The 22598-nt window shown below is 42.3% G+C and overlaps 1 protein-coding gene across 1 annotated transcript in view; it reads left to right on the top strand.

Moving 5' to 3' along the window:
- The first annotated feature begins 3157 nt into the window (after nucleotides 1-3157).
- The window catches only part of PRLR (prolactin receptor), a 66722-nt gene continuing 47281 nt past the window's right edge, over nucleotides 3158-22598 (top strand). Inside the window, exon 1 of the mRNA XM_065874066.1 lies at nucleotides 3158-3218. The gene's annotated coding sequence lies outside the window, so the exon portion shown is untranslated. The remainder of the gene's footprint in view (nucleotides 3219-22598) is intronic.

Below are 22598 nucleotides of genomic sequence, written 5' to 3'. Positions count from 1 at the left end.
GTAAATAAAGTTTTATTAGAACACAGTCAAGCCTATTCATTCACATATTGTCTGTGACTGCTTTTGCACTATAGAGTAGTTGCAACAGAGAACATGTGGCCCACAAAGCCAAAAATATTTACTATTTGGCCCTTAAAGAAAAACTTGTTCAACCTCTGCTCTATATGACAGAACTTCTAACACTTAAAGACAACTAACATGTCTCCTCTTAAAGTGGAAAGCCCAGAACTGAGCCTAGAACTCTAAATACAGACAGAATGAAGTGGCACTATCACCTCCCTTATTCTGGACATAATACTTCTAATTATGTGGCCAGAGATCAAGTCAGTCTTTGACACACAATACTGGAGTCTATCAGGGACTAAACCTCTGAGATTTCTCCCCCAGGAGCTTCTGTTAAGTTATGCCTCCCCACCCTGCACTGGTGAAACCTAGTGTCAGACACTATCTACAAAACTTTAATCCTTCCAGTCTGTCCCAAGCAATCAGAAAACAATTCAGCATATATTCAAGGGCTGTAGCAGTCAGGGTCAGAAAGGAAAAAGATGACATACTTAGCTAGGATGTTTAAGAAAAGGTCATCTTGGGCTTCCCTGGTGGCGCAGTGGTTGAGAGTCCGCCTGCCGATGTAGGGGACGCGGGTTCGTGCCCCGGTCCAGGAGGATCCCACATGACGCGGAGCGGCTGTGCCCGTGAGCCATGGCCGCTGAGCCTGCGCGTCCGGAGCCTGTGCTCCACGGGGGGAGAGGCCACAACAGTGAGAGGCCCGTGTACCGCAAAAAAAAAAAAAAAAGAAAAAGTCATCTTATAATTTACATACCTGTGGGCAGAGTTGAGAAACGTAACAAGGGAATTTGTCACCACCCTCTCTGCCTAGAGGGGAATGGGGAGGGAGGGATTTTGCTGGGACCCAGTGAGAGCTGGGGCTGCCCACCTGGAGCTGTGGCAGTGGAGACACAACCACTGCTGGAAGCAGGCCAGTATGAAGACAGGGGGCTTGGGAAACAGATACCCTGGTGTGTTCTGCTCCCATCCTCTGCCTCCCATGGGTGGGACCCAACCAGAGCTGGAGGACAAGAGCATCACAGGAGCCAGCCCACAGGGCACAGAAGAGGACTGAGAGTAGGTGTGGGAGTCGGGGTAGAGAGTGACAAGGGCTAAATGGTGTGCCAGGCAATTTTTAAAATTCTGAATGAATAAACAACGAACGAATGAAGTGAGTCCAAGACCTGGCACTCAGTCAATGTTTGCTGAACTGCAGGAGTGAAAGGACCACAATCTCCTTTACTTCTTCTTGCTGCAGAGCCCTGACTACTGCTGCTCGTCATTCCAGACTTTCCACCCCCAACGCAGCCCTCCTCCTGTGCCCCACCCCTGCACCCTCCCCTAGCCTCTGCTGACCCCTCAGCGTTTCCCGCCAAAGAGTAAAAAGTTTGAATTTAATTTGGGAGGTAACAGAGCAGAGCAGGGGTTGTTTTAACCAGAGTTAGAACATTATCAAAGAGAGGGCTTTAAGTCCTGAAATGATTCCCAGAATTTAAAATACATTCTAGAATGTTCAGAATTTTAAAATGAAAAATTCAGCATCACTGTATCTATGGAGAAAAATTGGTGGCTTCTGAGAAAGCTGCCCCAGACAGTTGTGTTATGAACTCTGGGTTCACCAGACACCTCACTATCTGATGCCCTGGGGCTGGCCGTTTTACGCTCAAATGGGCTCGTCACATCATAGGTTTTTATTGCAAAGATGTCTGGACTCTGCCTTCATTAGGCCAGTAGTGGTGATGCTGAGGAATTGGGGGTATATGAGAGAGATTCGTGTTAGCTTGAAGCCGCTGTTAGCAATCCACAGCTGCCTTCCTTCCACTTCCTTCTCCATGGGTGTCAGCATGGAGAACACTCAGCCCTGGATTCCTTGAACAATAATCCCCAAGATTCTGGATTTTGAAGACATAGAAATTATTTAAAAGTATTATTTGGCCTGCTACTCTGGTTAGATTGTTTGTTTTCGCATGGAATGTGCAAGAGAAAACTGAGCACTAAATTAGGAATTGTTGTCTATATATCAAAGCAAATTTTAAAAAGTAACTGCACACATATAGGAGCCTATTTTGTATTCAAGTCCTGAAATCATTTTTGTTCTAACTCAGATCCATACTATTAGCAATTGTCAACTCATGCCTCACAGACCCAGGCCAGTTAGTCCTCAGAGTTTAAGGTGTCTTAGACAAAACCTAGAGCCAGATATATTGGAAGGAACAAGATGGGAACCATGATTCCAGATGGGCATAGCCCAGCTGATATAAGCCCACACGCAACAGCCCAGGGAACAACTCTGTCACTACCAAAAATTATTCACATCTCGAAAGGCAGGCTTCTGCCAGTGCTCATATGAACCCATGAGATAGAATCAAACTTGAGCTTTGAGCTGGAGCAGCCCAGTTCAGCCATGGCTATGACAGGATATGTCAATAAATTTCATTCAAGGTCTCCAGGGCCAAATTTCACAAAGTCAAATCCCAATTAGGATAACCGGCAACATTTTAGGAAGATCTGTAGATAAGATAATAGTACCACATCAACGTTAATTTTCTGATTTTGGACATTACATTATGGTTATATAAGAGAATTCCCTTGCTCTTAAGAAAACACAACAGAAATATTAGAGGGTGAAGAGACATCATGACTTATTCTCAAATGATTCAATAAAAGTAATCATTTGTGTATACAGAAAAGAAAGAGGATGGTAGGGACTTCCCTGGCGGTCCAGTGATTAAGATTCTGGGCTTCCATTGCAAGGCATGCAGGTTTGATCCCTGGTTGGGATTGAAGATCCCACATGCTGCATGGTGTGGCCAAAAAATTCAAAAACAAAAAGAAGAAAGAGTATAATAAACCAAATGTAAAGTATTAATAATTAGGGTATCTGGGTAAAGGGAATATAACTTTTTTTAGTATTTTTGCAACTTTTCTATGTTTGAAATTACTTCATAATAAGGTTGATAGAAAACTAATTCAAAAAAAAAACAAACCAGAGGTGTCTTATGCCATCACTGAAGTGCAGTGATTTCAGTCATGCTATTACTGCAAAGTGAGTAAGAAATGGCATCTCCTGTTTCATCATCTTTGAGCTAAAATAAGTCATTTCCTCTTTCAGCTAAAGAACTCTTCTATTCATGGAGGCGAACGCTAAGGATGCTTTCCACATGAACCTTGAGGTAAGGGGAACTTGACACATCGCCCAACTGTCCTACCGTGCGCTTCATCCAGGCTCAGGAAAGGACTCTTCTCTCTTGGCTCACAGAGAGAATAGTTCCGAACCAGTCAACATCCACATTGTTGCATTCTGCTATTCTCAAAGACCTTTTTGATCTCCCCAGCCTATTCTGCCCAGAAAACCCTTCTCTGTTTTTCTCAAGGAAAATACCACACCTATTAATAGCTGATATCTCCTCGCGGTGCATTTATGGGAGATTTTAATTTTCTCTTCATAGTTGTCTGTACTTGAGACAATTTCAACAATGACTGTGCTATTCCTTTAAAATCAGAAAAAGAAATATTGTATTTGCTTTTGTTTTCCCAAGCAGCTCTGCATAAATTCTTGCCATGGCTTTCTGTGTCCCCTTCAGCCCCTACTATTGTCACAGCTGCATGTCCCCTTCCTCTCAGCCCACTGACAGTCCTCATGGAAAGACTCAGACATGCTGGGCTCTGCATCTTCCCTATCTACCATCGGCAGGGCAAATCACTTCCTGGTCCCATGACCCACTGAACCCCAATCTACTGACTTGGATCTCACAGGTTGTTGTTTGCCTCTCCCCACCTACAATATCCTATTGCCATTTTGGAGTCGGAGTTGGGTAGAAGTACTTAACTCGCATATTCCCCCTTCATGCCAGATCAAATACCATGCTCCAACTCCATCTCCCTAGGATACCAGGCCTAGCTGATAAATAGGTCGTGAAGTATTACGAGTCCACTTGACAGATGGAGAAACCAAGCCTCAAGGCTACCCTCTGTATGTACTACAGAAAAATGGGATCTTGACCTCTGAGACCAACTTGGCACGTGTCACCCTGAGGATGCACTCTCTCTTTCAGAGCATGTTAAGTTAAGGACTCATGAAGATACGAAACTGACTAGGTCATGGGTAGATGAGAATTATCCTAGGATTTCCTGAGGTCACTCCAGGGTACTTGTTCCCCAATACTGAAAAGTGATGGTCCTTTGAGGACCATCTGATACGTCAGTGTCAAGAACCGAGCCTGGGCTTTCCCTCGGGGCCAGAGTTTCTCACCTTTAGCACTGCTGACATTCTAGGACAGATAATTCTTTGTCGTGGAGGCTGTTTTGTGCATTGCAGCATGCTTGGCAGCACCCCGGTCTTCACTCATTAAATGCCAGTATTCCACTCCCACCCCACTTGTGACAATCAACCATGTCTTCAGATGTCGCCTAGGGTTCCAGAGAAGAGAAAGTCCTCCCCGCAGTAGTGACAATAAAATCATGTTTCCAGACATTGCCAGGCGTCCCCTGGGTTGGGGGAGACAAAATCCCCCACAAGAAAAACCCCTGCTCTAAGTTACCTCAGCCCAGCAAGACTTGTATTTTTCACGCGAGTAGACTGAAATTTACAGTGTTCAGAGTAAACATTAGCAAGGACTTGCAGAAGGGATGCCATAAGTTGTCAAACTGCTTCCTCACAGCAAGACCCTTTGGCTTAAAGCCCAGGAGTATTTGGTAACACTGCAGCCGGTGAATCAACCCAGCCAAACCACCAGCTTCTCGGAGTTTCTTTCTTCTTCCTAGGCTTCTGCCCCTTGATGCCAAATGCCTCATGAGGTTTGATTGAATGAAAGGCAAACGAGAGGACAGAGTAACACTAAATGCTTGAGCAATCCTTCCCTTCATGAGGTCCGGAAAAGCACAGCATGGTCTAAATTGCATTGCAAAGCACCAGGGCGGGTTGGCTACTCTTTTTTATTTATATGTATACTTATGTACAAACTACATCCACCCCTCATTATCCTCCACCCTTTACCCAGCCTAGTGTTTGGTGTGAAAGTGTTGGCTTCTGATGCCAGTAGGTATCTGTGAAAACACAGGCAAGACCTTGAGAGCAGTCCCATGGTTGTCCAAGAGAAACAGAAACACTGCTCAGTTTCAGGGTGAAAGGAACATCCAGAAAGCAATGTTCATAAAAGAATTCAGAGGAAACAAAACGGTCCCTATAAAGGAGGATTAGAATTAAGAGTAGAATCACACTTCCTGTCTGAGACCCCACCGGAAGGGCCACAGTCCATTTTGTGGCCTTCAGTCTGGTTTCTGGTCTCTTTTTGAACTGTTAACCCTCCAATCCTGTCCAGTGGTAATGACCCCGCACTAACAACCTCTCCCTGGCACCTCCTCCCCAGAGTGGAACAGAATGCCACTCTGAATGGCATGCCAGGTTCTTTTGCAGGAGGTTGGCATCCTTTAGGCTCTGCCCATTCCAACCCTCCCACGTCCAGCTCTTTCCCAGGCTCCCATCTACACATCTTTGACCTTAACTCTCCCCAAACTGCAAGAGACTAGGAGGAACTTCGAAGCAGCCCAGGGCACTGGGGAGGATGGGCCCATCCATAGAGTATGCTTTGAGGTCACTCTAAAACTCTAAGCCTATAATGTTTTCCCCCACCGTGCTTGCCTACCAGAGTCCTTCAAATGCCTATCATTTGAGCCTCTGCATTGACTGAAGCAGGGCATTGTTCAAAACCTACACATTTACCTAAGAAGGGTAAGAAATTAATACGTAGATAGGAATTTGTTTGTCAGATTAGCTTGTTGGTACCTCTCTAAGAAGGGGGCCATGAGGTTGGGACACAGGACAGGTTAATTGTTTTTTGGGGTTTTTTAAGTATAGTTGACTTACAATGTTGTGTTAATTTCTGCTGTATAGAAAAGTGATTCAGTTATATGTATGTAGGTATATATATATATATATATATATATATATATATATATATATATATACACATTCTATTTTATATTCATTTCCATTATGGTTTGTCATAGGGTATTAAATATAGTTTCCTGTACTATACAGTAGGACCTTGTAGTTTATCCATTCTATATATTATAGCTTACATCTGCTAACCCCAAACTTTATTTTTTTTAACATCTTTATTGGAGTATAATTACTTTAAAATGGTGTGTTAGTTTCTGCTTTATAATAAAGTGAATCAGCTATATATATATATACATATAGGCCCATATCTCTTCCCTCTTGCATCTCCCTCCCACCCTCCCTGTGCCCACTATAGGTGGGCACAAAGCACTGAGCTGATCTCCCTGTGCTATGTGGCTACTTCCCACTAGCTATCTATTTTACATTTGGTAGTGCATATATGTCCATGCCACTCTCTCACTTCGTCCCAGCTTACTCTTCCCCCTTCCCATGTCCTCAAGTCCATTCTCTACGTCTGTATCTTTACTCCTCTCCTGCCCCTAGCTTCTTCAGAACCTTTTTTTTTTTTAGATGCCATATATCTGTTAGCACACAGTATTTGTTTTTCTCTTTCTGACTTACTTCACTCTGACAGTCTCTAGGACCATCCACCTCACTACAAATAACTCAGTTTCATTTCTTTTTATGGCTGAGTAATATTCCATTGTATATATGTGCCACATCTTCTTTATCCATTCTTCTGTCGATGGACACTTAGGTTGCTTCCACGTTCTGGCTTTGTAAATAGACCTGCAATGAACATTGTGGTACATGACTATTTTTGAATTATGGTTTTCTCAGGGTATATGCCCAGTAGTGGGATTGCTGGGTCCTATGGAGTTCTATTTTTAGATTTTTAAGGAACCTCCATACTGTTCCCCATAGTGGCTGTATCAATTTACATTCCCACCAACAGTGAAAGAGGGTTCCCTTTTCTCCTCACCCTCTCCAGCATTTATTGTTTGTAGATTTTTGATGATGGCCATTCTGACTGGTGTGAGGTGATACCTCATTGTAGTTTCGATTTGCATTTCTCTAATGATTAATGATGTTGAGCATTCTTTCATGTGTTTGTTGGCAATCCGTATATCATCTTTGGAGAAATGTCTGTGTAGTTCTTCTGCCCATTTTTGCATTGGAGTTGTTTGTTTTTTTGATATTGAGCTCCATGAGCTGCTTGTAAATTTTGGAGATTAATCCTTTGTCAGTTTCTTCATTTGCAAATATTTTCTCCCATTCTGAGGGTTGTCTTTTTGTCTTGTTTATGATTTCCTTGGCTGTGCAAAAGCTTTTAAGGTTCACTAGGTGTCATTTGTTTATTTTTGTTTTTATTTCCATTTCTTTAGGAGGTGGGTCCAAAAGGATCTAGCTGTGATTTATGTCACAGAGTATTCTGCCTATGTTTTCCTCTAAGAGTTTTATAGTGTCTGGTCTTACATTTAGGTCTTTAATCCATTTGGAGTTTATTATTGTGCATGGTGTTAGGGAGTATTCTAATTTCATTCTTTTACATGTAGCTGTCCAGTTTTCCCAGCACCACTTATTAAAGAGACAGTCCTTTCTCCATTACATATTCTTGCCTCCATTGTCAAATATAAGGTGACCATATGTATATAGATTTATCTCTGGGCTTTCTATCCTGTTCCATTGATCTATATTTCTGTTTTTGTGCCAGTACCATACTGTCTTGATTTCTGTAGCTTTGTAGTATAGTCTGAAGTCAGGGAGCCTGATTCCTCCAGCTCAGTTTCTCTTTCTCAAGATTGCTTTGGCTATTTGAGGTCTTTTGTGTTTCCATGCAAATTGTGAAATGTTTTGTTCTAGTTCTGTGAAAAATGCCATTGATAGTTTCATAGGGATTGCATTGACTCTGTAGATTGCTTTAGGTAGTATAGTCATTTTCACAATGTTGATTCTTCCAATACAAGAACATGGTATATCTCTCCATCTGTTTGTATCATCTTTAATTCCTTTCATCAGTGTCATAGTTTTCTGCATACAGGTCTTTTGTCTCCTTAGTTAGGCTTATTCTTAGGTATTTTATTCTTTTTGTTGCAATGGAAAATGGGAGTGTTTCCTTAATATCTCTTTCAGATATTTCATCATCAGTGTATAGGAATGTCAGATATTTCTGTGCATTAATTTTGTATCCTGCTACTTTACCAAATTCATTGATTAGCTCTAGTAGTTTTCTGGTAGCATCTTTAGGAATCTCTATGTATAGTGTCATGTCATCAGCAAACAGTGACAGCTTTACTTCTTCTTTTCCAAACTGGATTCCTTTTATTTCTTTTCCTTCTTTGATTGCTGTGGCTAAAACTTCCAAAACTATGTTGAATAATAGTGGTGAGAGTGGACAACCTTGTCTTGTTCCTGATCTTAGAGGAAATGGTTTCAGTTTTCCACCATTGAGAACGATATTGGCTGTGACTTTGTCATACATGGCCTTTATTATGTTGAGGTAAGTTCCCTCTATGCCTACTTTCTGCATGGTTTTTATCATAAATGGGTGTTGAATTTGTCAAAAGCTTTTTCTGCATCTATTGAGATGATCATATGGTTTTTCTCCTTCAATTTGTTAATATGGTTTATCACATTGATTGATTTGCCTATATTGAAGAATCCTTGCATTTCTGGCATAAATCCCACTTGACCATGGTGTATGATCCTTTTATTGTGCTATTGGATTCTGTTTGCTAGTATTTTGTTGAGGATTTTTGCATCTGTGTTCATCAGTGATATTGGCCTGTAGTTTTCTTTCCTTGTGACATCTTTGATTTTGGTATCAGGGTGATGGTGCCCTCGTAGAATGAGTTTGGGAGTGTCCCTCCCTCTGCTACATTTTGGAAGACTTTGAGAATGATGGGTGTTAGCTCTTCTCTAAATGTTTGATTGAATTCACATGTGAAGCCATCTGGTCCTGTGCTTTTGTTTGTAGGAAGATTTTAAATCACAGTCTCAATTTCAGTGCTTGTGTTTGGTCTGTTTATATTTTCTATTTCTTCCTAGTTCAGTCTCAGAAGGCTGTGCTTTTCTAAGAATTTGTCCATTTCTTCCAGGTTGTGCATTCTATTGGCATATAGTTGCTTGTAGTAATCTCTCATGATCCTTTGTATTCCTGCAGTGTCAGTTGTTACTTCTCCTTTTTCATTTCTAGTTCTATTGATTTGAGTCTTCTCCCTTTTTTTCCTGATGAGTCTCACTAATGGTTCATCATTGTTGTTTATCTTCTCAAAGAACCAGCTTTTAGTTTTATTGATCTTTGCTATTGTTTCCTTCATTTCTTTTTCATTTTTTTCTGATCTGATCTTTATGATTTCTTTCCTTCTGCTAACTTTGGGTTTTTTGTGTTTTTTCTCTCATTGCTGTAGGTGTAAGTTTAGGTTATTTATTTGAGATGTTTCTTGTTTCTTGAGGTAGGATTGTATTGCTATAAACTTCCCTCTTAGAACTGTTTTTGCTGCATCCCATAGATTTTGGGTCATCTTGTTTTCGTTGTCATTTGCTTCTAGGTGTTTTTTTTTATTTCCTCTTTGGTTTCTTCAGTGATCTCTTGGTTATTCAGTAGTATATTGTTTAGCCTCTGTGTGTTTGTATTTTTTAGAGATTTTTTTCCTGTAATTGATACCTAGTCTCATAGTGTTGTGGTCTGAAAAGATACTTGATAGGATATCAATTTTCTTAAATTTACGAAGGCTTGATTTGTGACCCAAGCTATGATCTATCCTGGAGAATGTTCCATGAGCACTTGAGAAGAATGTATATTCTGTTGTTTTTGGATTGAATGTCCTATAAATATCAAAAAGTCCATCTTGTTTAATGTATCATTTAAAGCTTGTGTTTCCTTCTTTATTTTCCTTTGGATGATCCGTCCATTGGTGAAAGTGGGGTGTTAAAGTCCCCACTATGATTGTTTTACTGTCAATTTCCCCTGTTTTGGCTGTTAGCATTTGCCTTATGTATTGAGGTGCTCCTATTTTGGGTGCATAAATATTTACAATTGTTATATCTTCTTCTTATATTCAACCCTTGATCATTATGTAGTGTCCTTCTTTGTCTCTTGTAATAGCCTTTATTTTAAAGTCTATTTTGTCTGATATGAGAATTGCTAGTCCAGCTTTCTTTTGATTTCCATTTGCATGGAATATCTTTTTCCATCCCTTCACTTTTAGTCTGTATGTGTCCCTAGGTCTGATGTGGGTCTCTTGTAGACAGCATATGTATGGGTCTTGTTTTAGTCTCCATTCAGCCAGTCTATGTCTTTTGGTTGGAGCATTTAATCCATTTACATTTAAGGTAATTATTAATATGTATGTTCCTATGACCATTTTCTTTATTGTTTTGGGTTTGTTATTATAGGTCTTTTCCTTCTCTTGTGTTTCCTGCCTAGAGAATTTCCTTTAGCATTTGTTGTAAAGCTGGCTTGGTGGTGCTGAATTCTCTTAGCTTTTGCTTGTCTGTAAAGGTTTTAATTTCTCCATCTAATCTGAATGAGATCCTTGCTGGGTACAGTAATCTTGGTTGTAGGATTTTCCCTTTCACCACTTTAAATATTTCTTATCACTGCCTCCTGGCTTGCAGAGTTTCTGCTGAAAGGTCAGCTGTTAACCTTATGGTGATTCCCTTGTATGTTATTTGTTATTTTTCCCTTGCTGCTTTTATTATTTTTTCTTTCTATTTTTTTTTGATAGTTTGATTAATATATGTCTTGGCATGTTTCTCCTTGGATTTATCCTATTTGGGACTCTCTGTGCTTCCTGCAATTGATTGACTATTCCCTTTCCCATATTAGGGAAATTTTCAACTATCATCTCTTCAAATATTTTCTCATTCTCTTTCTTTTTCTCTTCTTCTGGGACCCCTATAATTCGAATGTTGGTGCATTTAATGTTATCCCAGAAGTCTCTAAGACTGTCCTCAATTCATTTCTTTCCTTTTTCTTTATTCTGCTCTGCCATAGTTATTTCCACTAGTTTATCTTCCAGGTCACTTATCTGTTCTTCTGCTTCAGTTATTCTGCTATTGATTCCTTCTAGAGAATTTTTAATTTCATTTATTATGTTGTTCATCATTGTTTGTTTGCTCTTTAATTCTTCTAGGTCCTTGTTAAACGTTTTTCGTATTTTCTCCATTCTATTTCCAAGATTTTGGATCATCTTTACTATCATTACTCTGAATTCTTTTTCAGATAGACTGCCTATTTCCTCTTCATTTGCTTGGTCTGGTGGGGTTTTACGTTTCTCCTTCATCCGCTGTGTATTTCTCTGTCTTCTCATTTTGCTTAACTTACTGTGTTTGGGGTATCCTTTTCACAGGCTGCAGGTTCATAGTTCCTGTTGTTTTTGGTGTCTGCCCCCAGTGGCTAAGTTTGGTTCAGTGGGTTGTGTAGGCCTCCTGCTAGAGGGGTTTGGTGCCTGTGTTCTGGTAGATGAGGCTGGATGTTGCCTTTCTGGTGGGCAGAACCACGTCCCGTGGTGTGTTTTGGGGTGTCTGTGACCTTATTATGATAATAGGCAGCCTGTCTGCTAATGGGTGGGGTTTTGTTCATATCTTGATAGTTGTTTGGCATAGGGTGTCTAGCACTGTAGCTTGCTGGTCCTTGAGTGGAGCTGGGTCTTAGCATTGAGATGGAGATCTCTGGGAGAGCTTTTGCCATGTGATATTACATGGAGCCTGGAGGTCTCTGGTGGATCAATTTCCTGAACTTTGCCCTCCCACCTCAGAGGCCCAGGCCTGACAGCCAGCATCAAGACCCTGTCAGCCACATGGCTCAGAAGACAGCCAGCATCAAGACCCTGTCAGCCACATGGCTCAGAAGAAAAGGGAGGGAGAAATAAAGAGAAAAAGAAAGAGAATGAAAGAGAAAGAAAGGAAGGAAGGAAGGAGGAAAGGAAGGAAGGAGGAAAGGAGGAAAGGAAGAAAGGAAGAAGGAAGGAAGGAAGGAAGGAAGGAAGGAAGGAAGGAAGGAAGGAAGGAAGGAAGAAAGAAAGAAAGATAGAAAGAAAGAAAGAAAAAGGAAGGAAGGAAGAAAGAAAGAATAGAAGGAAGGAAGAAAATAAAAAGAAATAAAGTTATTAAAATAAAAACATTATTATAAATTTTAAAATAAAAAGGTAATAAAAGAAAAAAGAAAGGGAGAAAGAAGAGAGCAACCAAACCAAATAACAAATACACCAATGATAACAAGTGCTAAAAACTATACTAAAAAAAAAAAAAACACACAGAGAGAACCCTAGGACAAATGGTAAAAGCAAAGCTATACAGACAAATGACACAAAGAAGAATACACATACACACTCACAAAAAGAGATAAAGGGAAATATATATATATATATATATATCTGTAAATTAAAAAAAGTAAAAGAGCAACCAAATCAATAAACAAATCTACCAATGATAATAATCTCTAAATACTAAACTAAGATAAACATAAAACCAGAAACAAATTAGATGCAGAAAGTAAACCCCAAGTCTACGGTTGCTCGCAAAGTCTACCACCTCAATTTGGGATGATTCGTTGTCTATTCAGGTATTCCACAGATGCAGGGTACATCAAGTTGACTGTGGAGATTTAATCTTCTGCTCCTGAGGCTGCTGGGAGAGATTTCCCTTTCTCTTTGTTCGTGCAGCTCCCGGGGTTCAGCTTTGGATTTGGACCCACCTCTGCGTGTAGGTCACCTGAGGGCATCTGTTCTTCGCTCAGACAGGACAGGGCTAAAGGAGCGGCTGCTTCGGGGGCTCTGGCTCACTGAGGCAGGGGGAGGGAGGGATACGGATGCGGTGCGAGCCTGCGGCAGCAGAGGCCGGCATGAGATTGCACCAGCCTGAGGCGTGCCGTGCGTTCTCCCAGGGAAGTTGTCCCTGGATCATGGGACCCTGGCAGTGGCAGGCTGCACAGGCTACCCGGAAGGGAGGTGTGGAGAGTGACCTGTGCTCGCACACAGGCTTCTTGGTGGCAGCAGCAGCAGCCTTAGCGTCTCATGCCTGTCTCTGTAGTCCGCGCTGTTAGCCGTGGCTGGCGCCTGTCTCTGGAGCTCCTTTAAGTGGTGCTCTGAATCCCCCCTCCTCACGCACCCCAAAACAATGGTCTCTTGCCTCTTAGGCAGGTCCACATTTTTTCCCGGACTCCCTCCCGGCTAGCCATGGCGCACTGGCCCCCTTCAGGCTGTGTTCACGCCGCCAACCCCAGTCCTCTCCCGGCTAGCTGTCCGAAGCTCGAGCCTCAGCTCCCAGCACCGCCCGCCCCGGCGGGTGAGCTGACAAGCCTCGTGGGCTGGTGAGTGCTGGTCGGCGCTGATCCTCTGTGTGGGAATCTCTCCGCTTTGCCCTCCGCACCCCTGTTGCTGCGCTCTCCTCCATGGCTCCGGAGCTTCCCCCTCCGCCACCCAAAGTCTCCACCTGCAAGGGGCTTCTAGTGTGTGGAAACCTTTCCTCCTTCACAGCTCCCTCCCACTGGTGCAGGTCCCGTCCCTATTCTTTGTCTCTTTTTTCCTTTTTTCTTTTGCCCTACCCAGGTACGTGGGGAGTTTCTTGCCTTTGGGGAGGTCTGAGGTCTTCTGCTAGCGTTCAGTAGGTGTTCTGTAGGAGGTGTTCCACATGTAGATGTATTTCTGGTGTATTTGTGGAGAGGAAGGTGAGGTGACCTCTTACTCTTCCACCATCTTGAAGGTCCCCCCTAACCCCAAATTTACGCTCCATCCTTTCCCCAACCCCCTTCCCTTGGCAACCAGAAGTCTGTTTTTTGTGTTCAGACATCTGTTTCTGTTTTGTAGACAGGTTCATTTGTGTCATATTTTAGATTCCAGATATAAGAGATATCATATGGTATTTGTCTTTCTCTTTCTGTCTTACTTCACTTCGTATGATAATCTCTATTTGCATTCATGTTGCTGCAGATGGCATTATTTCATTCTTTCTTATGGCTGAGTAGTATTCCATTGTATATGTGTCCCACATCTTCTTTATCCATCATCTGCAGGACAGGTTAATTGTGATTGGAGCGGAAGGACTGAAATGATTGAGGTATTGAGCTCCAGACCTGCACCATCAAACACACTAGCCACTGGCTTCAAGTGTTAATTTTAATGTAAATTCATTGAAATTATATAATATTAAAAATTCAATTCCTCGGTTACACTGGCCACATTTCAAATGTTTGACAGTCACATATGGTTATGGTTGCCGTATTGGACAGAGAAGACATAGACCATTTCCATCACCGTAGGGAGTTCTGTTGTGTGGAACTCCTCTTGACTTTGCTGGTACTGCCAATGCAGAGTTCTGGGAAGCAGAGGGAGCCTGAAATTACTTCTGTGTAGGGAAGGACAGAGAGGAGTAGGAGAGAGAACAGAATTCAAAAGAGAAAGCAAAAGGGCACCAAAGGAGTCTGTGTGCTTTCCCCAGACTCCAGCCCTGAGCAAACATGAAGCCACCCCACCACAAAGCTCTTGGTGTTGACACCTGCAAATAAAGGAGCGGTTGGCATTGGCTTTGGGCCCCATTTCCTCCATTGTATGGCCCCTGGGATCTGCAGCTCCTTGTGGAGCAAATGACCCTGTCCTGAATCTGGAGCCAAGAGGGACACAGGGGTCACTGGGCTCCCAGCCAAAGGGATATCATCACCATGGCGGCACATGGCAGCCCCTCAGTAACCAAGAGTCCTAAAGCAAGGATACTTGGGAGTTCCTAAATCAAAAGACATTCAGGGAGAAAGGAGAACCTTCTCCATCTGGAATTAGACCTCCACTTAAAGAGTCAGAGAGACGTGGAGGATCTGGGAGCATTCACCTCTTACTGACCACTGGTTCACACTCACGTAGAACTTGCAGTCCCGTGGAGCATTTTCATAACATTAATTCATCTCATCCCCACAATAGTTGGCTGAGGAAAGCAAGACAGATGTGACCCGCTCTACAGTTTCTATTAAAAGAAATTCATCTCAGAAAGAGGAAGAGATGGGCCCAAATCGATCTGACTGAGAAATGGCAGAACCAGCTCTAGAAACCACTGTCCAATCCTTTCTGCAACTTGCGTCGCCTCTCAGGTGAATGAGGGTTATTTTGTACCTGTCCAGATCCCTAAGTGCGCCAGCCCCAAAGTGTGTGACCTCCACCTGGATCATACTGCAACCTCAGTTCACATCCAGCCCCAAGGCCTGACCATCTCGTGGACTCTTCATTACCAAATAACACTTGTGAACGGCCAAGCAAAGGACTAGACTGAGAACAAGGATATGACTTTTCCTGGAAGACCCCCTCCCAGACAAACATTAATGGTAAAGAGGAAATGGCACGCATGACAGCCTGGGCACCAGAGCTGCCAAGTCTGTTTTCCTGTGCCCAAGACGCAGGAAGATACAGTTTTCCTGGCTCCCAAAACTCTGAGTCTACAGTGGGAGACCCTGGAACATGCGGGTGGCTTTTGTTTGCTAGAAAAGTATCCAGAAAACTGAATCAGATTAGTCCATTTATAGAACTTAAAGTGGTTGGTGCCAAATATTTATGACTTTCCTCAAATTTGAGAAAATGTCTCACAATGTGGGAGCTATTTACATACATGGCTAAATAACCAATCAGATTCCGTATTTTCTTGGACAGAACATGCACATCAAAAAACAGTTAAGCAGAGTAATTATTGGACTTTCACTTTTAATGACTCCTAGCACTAAATCTGCCATTGTCCAGAGAACTGAAAAGAAAAAAATCAAAAGGATATTCAAACAGATAAAGTAGGGCTTCCCTGGTGGCGCAGTGGTTGGGAGTCTGCCTGCCGGTGCAGGGGACGTGGGTTCGTGCCCCGGTCCGGGAAGATCCCACATGCCGCGGAGCAGCTGGGCCCGTGAGCCATGGCCGCTGAGCCTGCGCGTCTGTAGCCCGTGCTCCGCAAGGGGAGAGGCCACAACAGTGAGAGGCCCACGTACCGCAAAAAAAAAAAAAAAAAAACAGATAAAGCAATAGTGAGGATATGATTACTTTGAACATGCCCAATAAAGTAATACCCCAGCCACAAGCTACTTTGTTCTTTCCCTTCACAGCAGCATACTGAGAGTTCTCACTCACACCCACCTTTTCCACCCGTAGGCCACTAGGGTTGAAAACATACCCATTTCACCAATTAGACCACTGAGCTGTCCGTGCCAGACGCTGATGAAATCATCCCCCAAAGGCCAGATGCCTGGCTAAAAGCAGACTAAACCATGGGCGTGTAACACTCACCAAAAAAGTCCTGAGAAAACCAGTCCCAGGTTTGCTTTAGGAGCTCATAATACAACCAAGGACCCAGACTCTTTATCTGGGGACCCTTCTTTTCCACCCTCTCTCTTTTGACTAGGGAGGAAAATCTTCCCCAGCAGACCCCAGAAGACTTCTGCCATGTCTTAGTGCCCAGAACTGGGTGGAATAACCAGTCCTAAACCAATCACAGATAAATGGGAAGTGAGATTACCACAGTTACCTTAGAATGATAACACCCCATCCACTGGGACTGGACAGCTGACAGCTGACAAAACTGGGCTCTGTGTACAAAAACAAAGGGGAAATGGTTGTTGGAGAAGCAACCAGGAGCATCTGCATACCCATTTATACGCAGGGCTGTGAATAGAGAGAGAAGAGGGACTTTCTACTCGTCATCCCTCAGGTAGCCTCCCCAGGGAAGCCCCAACCTCCTTGAGTAGGTCAAATCTGCCTGCTCTTGGCTCTCATGGCCCCTGCAGAGCTCCTTCTTAATACTTCTGTCATTTACACTAAAGTGTTATACTAGCTTTTCTCTTCTCTACCAGCCTAAGTACTAGGAGGGTTGCTTTAGCACAAGACTAAATTATCAGGGCCCTGCCCATGTCTGCTGCATCAGAGATGCTCAGTGGACGTTTGAAAGATGGATGGATGGATGGATGGATGGATAGGTGTTCCAGCCACTAAACTAGAGTCATCCTGAAGTTTTCTGAAAATGCATTTAAAGGGGTGAACCCTGGTTCTCATTCCTCCTTCCTTTTTCTCTCAAGGAGTCTGCACTGGGAGTACTTTTTGCTCTCCCCACAGATCCAGCCTAGCTCAGATCCCTGGCCATTACATCTTTGATTGGACAGGTGGCTTTTCTGCTAAGAGAGGGCTCCTGAGGGAAGCTGAGTAAAGGGGAAAGAAGAAAAAATAGAGTAAATATAAGCCAGTAAGAGAGACAAGTAATTATCTTGCTGTGTAAGTAGCCCAGATGCTTTGAACGAAGAAGGAGTTTGAAAGAACATATCGTACAAGAGTGAGAAGAGGTGATTAAATCAGGTAGGGACAGGATGTGCCGGTACAGGTACAAGATGGAGCAAGGTAAGGGGAGAGGGAGACTTTGGCACTGGGAGTGGTTTCAGGATGTGGCAGAGATGCTCAGATTTCTGGCCATAGACAAGAGAGTGGGGCTTTAACCCCTGAGTCCACCAGCTGCCCCTCTTCCTTACCACCCTTTGGACTTCCAGATTCTCCCACTTTCTCCACCTTCTTTCCCTCTTTTCCACACTTTAAACTTCTAATTCCTTTTGCTTCGTATCCCAAGGATGACCAGAAGCTGAGGGGCTGGGCTAAAACAAGTACACAGCTTCGCAGAGAGAACCCAGCTGAACTTCTTAAACTCTGTTTTAATAAGATGACCGCACCCTTTTCTGAGGCTCAGTGCAAGGGGTTTTTCCATGAAATTGCCTCTCATCCACTTGTCAGAAGCTTAATGGCAAATAATAGCTAGTTGCCCCAGGGGATTTAAAATAACCCTAAGATGGACATAATAATGGAATTCTGAGAAGTGGAGGGAGTTCTTAAAAACAAGTGAGCAGGACATCAAGAAATGTTGCAACCCCTCTTTATTGCTATTGCCCAAGAGATGGGTCACGTGCTCAGACACAGCCACTAATTAACACGGGGAGGCTGGCTGTCAACAACTGAAACTTGTGCCATGACACATATAACCAATGTCTGTACCTCACCCTAGTGGGGACTTCGTCCATGTATTTACATTCCAAAGAGCCAGGTGTCCATGAAGTGATTGTTTTTATGGAGTTAAAATTTTTATTGGGACTTTCCCCCGCAATTATAAAAGTAATAACTTTTAATTTTATTTAGGTATTTTAGTAACACTTTATTTTATTACAAAAATAATATTTTTTAATTTTAGAATCATCCTCCCAGAGATAACCACTGCTAATATAACGGGTGCATATATATATTCCCAGTTTTTCTTCTGTGCACATATGGAGATACATATATTAGAATTGAGGTCAAACACATACACTTTCTGTACCCAGTTATCTTCTTTCTTTCACATGTTTCCATATCATTAAAAGTTTTATCACATTATTTTTAAAATTAAACAATATTTTGCTGAATATCTATACCATGATCTAGTTAAATAAGCCTTTATGATTTGATATTTAGATTTTTTTCCCAATATTTCCCAATATTTATTTTTTTATAAATAGCACAGGGAGGATGTTTTGTGTGCATAGAAAATTGTTTTTGCACATTTCTTTTCCTTTGGATAAATTTCTAGAAGCGTATTTTCCAATTCAAAGTGTATCTACAACAGTATGGAGGTTCCTTAAAAAACTAAAAATAGAACTGCCATACGACCCAGCAATCCCACTACTGGGCATATACCCTGAGAAAACCATAATTCAAAAAGAGTCATGTACCAAAATGTTCATTGAAGCTCTATTTACAACAGCCAGGACATGGAAGCAACCTAAGTGTCCATCGACCGATGAATGGATAAAGAAGATGTGGCACATATATACAATGGAATATTACTCAGCCATAAAAAGAAACGAAATTAAGTTATTTGTAGTGAGGTGGATGGACCTAGAGTCTGTCATACAGAGTGAAGTAAGTCAGAAAGAGAAAAACAAATACCGTATGCTAACACATATATATGGAATCTAAAAACAACAACAAATGGTTCTGATGAACCTAAGGGCAGGACAGGAATAAAGACGCAGACGTAGAGAATGGACTTGAGGACATGGGAAGGGGTAAGGGTAAGCTGGGACAAAGAGAGTGGCATGGACATATATACACTACCAAATGTAAAATAGATAGCTAGTGGGAAGCAGCTACATAGCACAGGGAGATCAGCTCGGTGCTTTGTGCCCATCTAGAGGGGTGGGATAGGGAAGGTGGGAGGGAGACGCAAGAGGGAGGAGATATGGGGATGTATGTATATGTATAGCTGATTCACTTTGTTATAAAGCAGCAACTAACACAACATTGTAGAGCAATTATACTCCAATAAAGATGTTAAAAATAAAGAGAAAAAATTAAAATGACAGGCAACTATGTATACTGTTCTAAAAAAAAAAAAAAAGTGTATCTACATTCTTAAGGCTTTTAACATGTATTACCAGAAAGATTTCACCAATTTACACTCAGAAGGCAAGTTGCCAGCCCCGCCTCTACTGTTGAATAGCCACAAGCATTTGCAAACTCAGTGATACCATCCAGAAACCTCACGGTGTTGGGAAAAGAATAAAATAAATATTTTATAAGAAAATACTTTGAAAATTGGAAATCCTATCAAAAAACACATCGCCATTATTATCAATTTTTAAACCACCCAATATAGACAAGGCATTACCCTCTCAACCACGTACGCCAATGATTTAGAGCCCATTAGAGAATAAAATCCTTACCAACTTCCCTCTAAATGCAGCTGGCACCCAATACATTTATTTATTCAAAAGCATTTATTGAGATTTATATTAAGGATGAGGAACATAGAAGAAAAACTAATAAAATAATAAACACTGTTCTTGACATCCATGAGCTACCGGCCCGGGCAGGTTCAGGAAGAAAGATAAATCAGGTTTCATTATCAGTTCTATGATAGGGTCAGGTCCTGGGTGCTCTGTGGACAGGGCATCCCCCGCTTTGGGGAGACCCAAGGAAATCCCTGCCTGAAGGAAGGAAAGCTGAAATTGAGGCGAAGGAGGCAGCTGGGCTTTTGAGTGGGCAGCCATGTGTCAATCTTTATTGCTTCTGAAACAGCATGGAGAGATCACATTTTCCATGCAACCCTGTGCCTGCATAGAAAGGGAGCCGTTTCTGTGGGGCAAAGGCTATAACAAGGCACGTGGTGGGAGGACTTGCCCCACGGGGCATACTTTGAGGAATGCTCATGGTTATTTCTCTAGATATCAGCCTGGTATTTTAGTCTGTGAGACACAGAAGCTGAGCGAGAGCAGGATGGCTTGGGACTGCCAAGGGGATTTAGAGCGGAATGAAAGGAAGATAAAGGGGCAAGACAAAGTAACTGACAAGGAGAAGAACTTTGGAGGGGAAGACGGAGATGCCTGATAAGGAATCTGGCCAAGGGTCTGCCGTGATATGTGGAACCTGTCCACCCACAGAATCCTTGTTCCTGTTAATCCATGAGGTGACATGGGGCTAAATGTGACCTCCAGAGGGGTAAAGACTGAGAACGAAGACAACCCGTTGGAGGCTGCGACCCTTGGTTCACTCATCCCTCATTCAGTAAGCATGTAAGTGCTCCCGAGGACTTTCCTCAGCAGGAAACCGCTCTTCTGAACTGCATAGGGCATTAAAGGGAACATTATCTGCTGCTCTTCCCAGACTGACTCACTGGCCACACTTTAGCTCTGTGTGTCTGGCACATGCACAGAGTCTGAAAGAAAAGGTGGGGATTATAATGGGTCTTTTTTTTTTTTTTAAAACATCTTTATTGGAGTATAATTGCTTTACAAAGTTGTGTTCGTTTCTGCTCTATAACCAAGTGAATCAGCTATATGTATACATATATCCCCATATCTCTTCCCTTTTGCGTCTCCCCTCCGCCCACCCTCCCTCTCCCACCCCTCCAGGTGGTCACAAAGTGCCGAGCTGACCTCCCTGTGCTATGCGGCTGCTTCCCACTAGTATCTATTTTACATTTAGTAGTGTATATATGTCCATGCCACTCTCTCACTTTGTCCCAGCTTACCCTTCCCCCTCCCCTTGTCCTCAAGTCCATTCTCTACGTCTGCGTCTTTATTCCTGTCCTGCCCTTAGGTTCATCAGAACCATTTGTTGTTGTTGTTGTTTTTAGATTCCATATATATGTGTTAGCATACGGTATTTGTTTTTCTCTTTCTGACTTACTTCACTCTGTATGACAGACTCTAGATCCATCCACCTCACTACTAATAACTCAATTTCGTATCTTTTTATGGCTGAGTAATATTCCATTGTATATATGTGCCACATCTTCTTTATCCATTCATCTGTCGATGGACACTTAGGTTGCTTCCATGTCCTGGCTATTGTAAATAGTGCTGCAATGAACGTTGTGGTACATGACTCTTTTTGAATTATGGTTTTCTCAGGGTATATGCCCAGTAGTGGGATTGCTGGGTCATATGGTAGTTCTATTTTTAGTTTTTTAAGCAATCGAGGACATTCAGAAAGGCATTCCAGACACCCAGGTGCAGATCAGTCCCTCTGCTGAGGCATTCCCATAAAAGCATCCCAAGCCACTTATATTTTGACTTGTAAATAAGTTGGTAATTGACAGAACTGGAGGTATCAGCAAAGCAGCAAACGTCCCTTCCAAATTATATTGTTCTTGTCATAATATTAAAATTAATTTCTGTCTCTGAAGCTGAGTTGAGAAGCATGGTATGAGATGTCTGCCAGGCCAAGGATGAAAAATCATTATGGATAATATTACAAGAATGTTTACAAAGATAAGGAGAAATTGACTAAGCTTTTAGATACGGACTTCCTAATCTTTTTTTTCCCTTGGTAATCTCAGAGAGGGTTGTCTGGAAGACACACCATCAACTACAGGTTGCACAAAGAGGTGATGCTATTATTGTAAAGCAGTGAGTCAACGATGGTTTACTGGGTTCTGCCAGGCCAATGTCACGGTAGCCAAATACGCAGACGTTTGCGTGGGCCTTTCTATTTCCATGTGCAAATGCACTGACACAGGAAACCTAGCAACCAATTGGGAGTTAGGCCTACTGGTTGTTAATATACACGAATAGGATGGTGGACTTATTAAGAAATCCATAGAGAGATTCTTTTATAATTGACAATAGCACTTACGTTTTAAGGTGTTAAGCCTATTATATTCTCTTTTTCTAAGTGCTGTTGTCTTACTTTGGGCTACACAAGTGCATCGCTATTCAAAGCTCACTTATCCAGCAACCACATCTCAGTTGGCTTTGTCCCGCATCTGTCCTAGAGTTCGAATCCATGAACACAAGCAGCTTTATTGGAAGAATCCATAAGGTCTCAGAACATAGCCCTCAGTAATATGGAGGGCCTATTGCTTAATGGGAAGAATGTATTGTAGAGCTCAAGTCAAGTGCTCTTTCAATGGATCTGTGAATCAAAATAACATATTGTGTATGGCTTTATAAAGGTAGTCAGTCAGCCATCAACAAGTGTTGCTGAACACCTGTGGACACGTATGAATGTGACAGTGTGTGGGGCTGAAAATGCAGAGGAAGCAAGGCACAGGTTACTCGGAGACTTGGATGATGGTATTCAAGAAGGAACAGTGGCAGTGGGCCAGATGTCAGGGACTTCCTTCTTATTTACAGCTCTTCTACTTGGTTAAATACGGTAGTTACCATGGAAAC

Source organism: Phocoena phocoena, chromosome 3, assembly GCF_963924675.1.
Source record: "Phocoena phocoena chromosome 3, mPhoPho1.1, whole genome shotgun sequence".
NCBI classification, from domain to species: domain Eukaryota; kingdom Metazoa; phylum Chordata; class Mammalia; order Artiodactyla; family Phocoenidae; genus Phocoena; species Phocoena phocoena.
The sequence above is the reverse complement of the archived record's forward strand: the minus strand, read 5'-3'. Positions and strand labels throughout refer to the sequence as shown.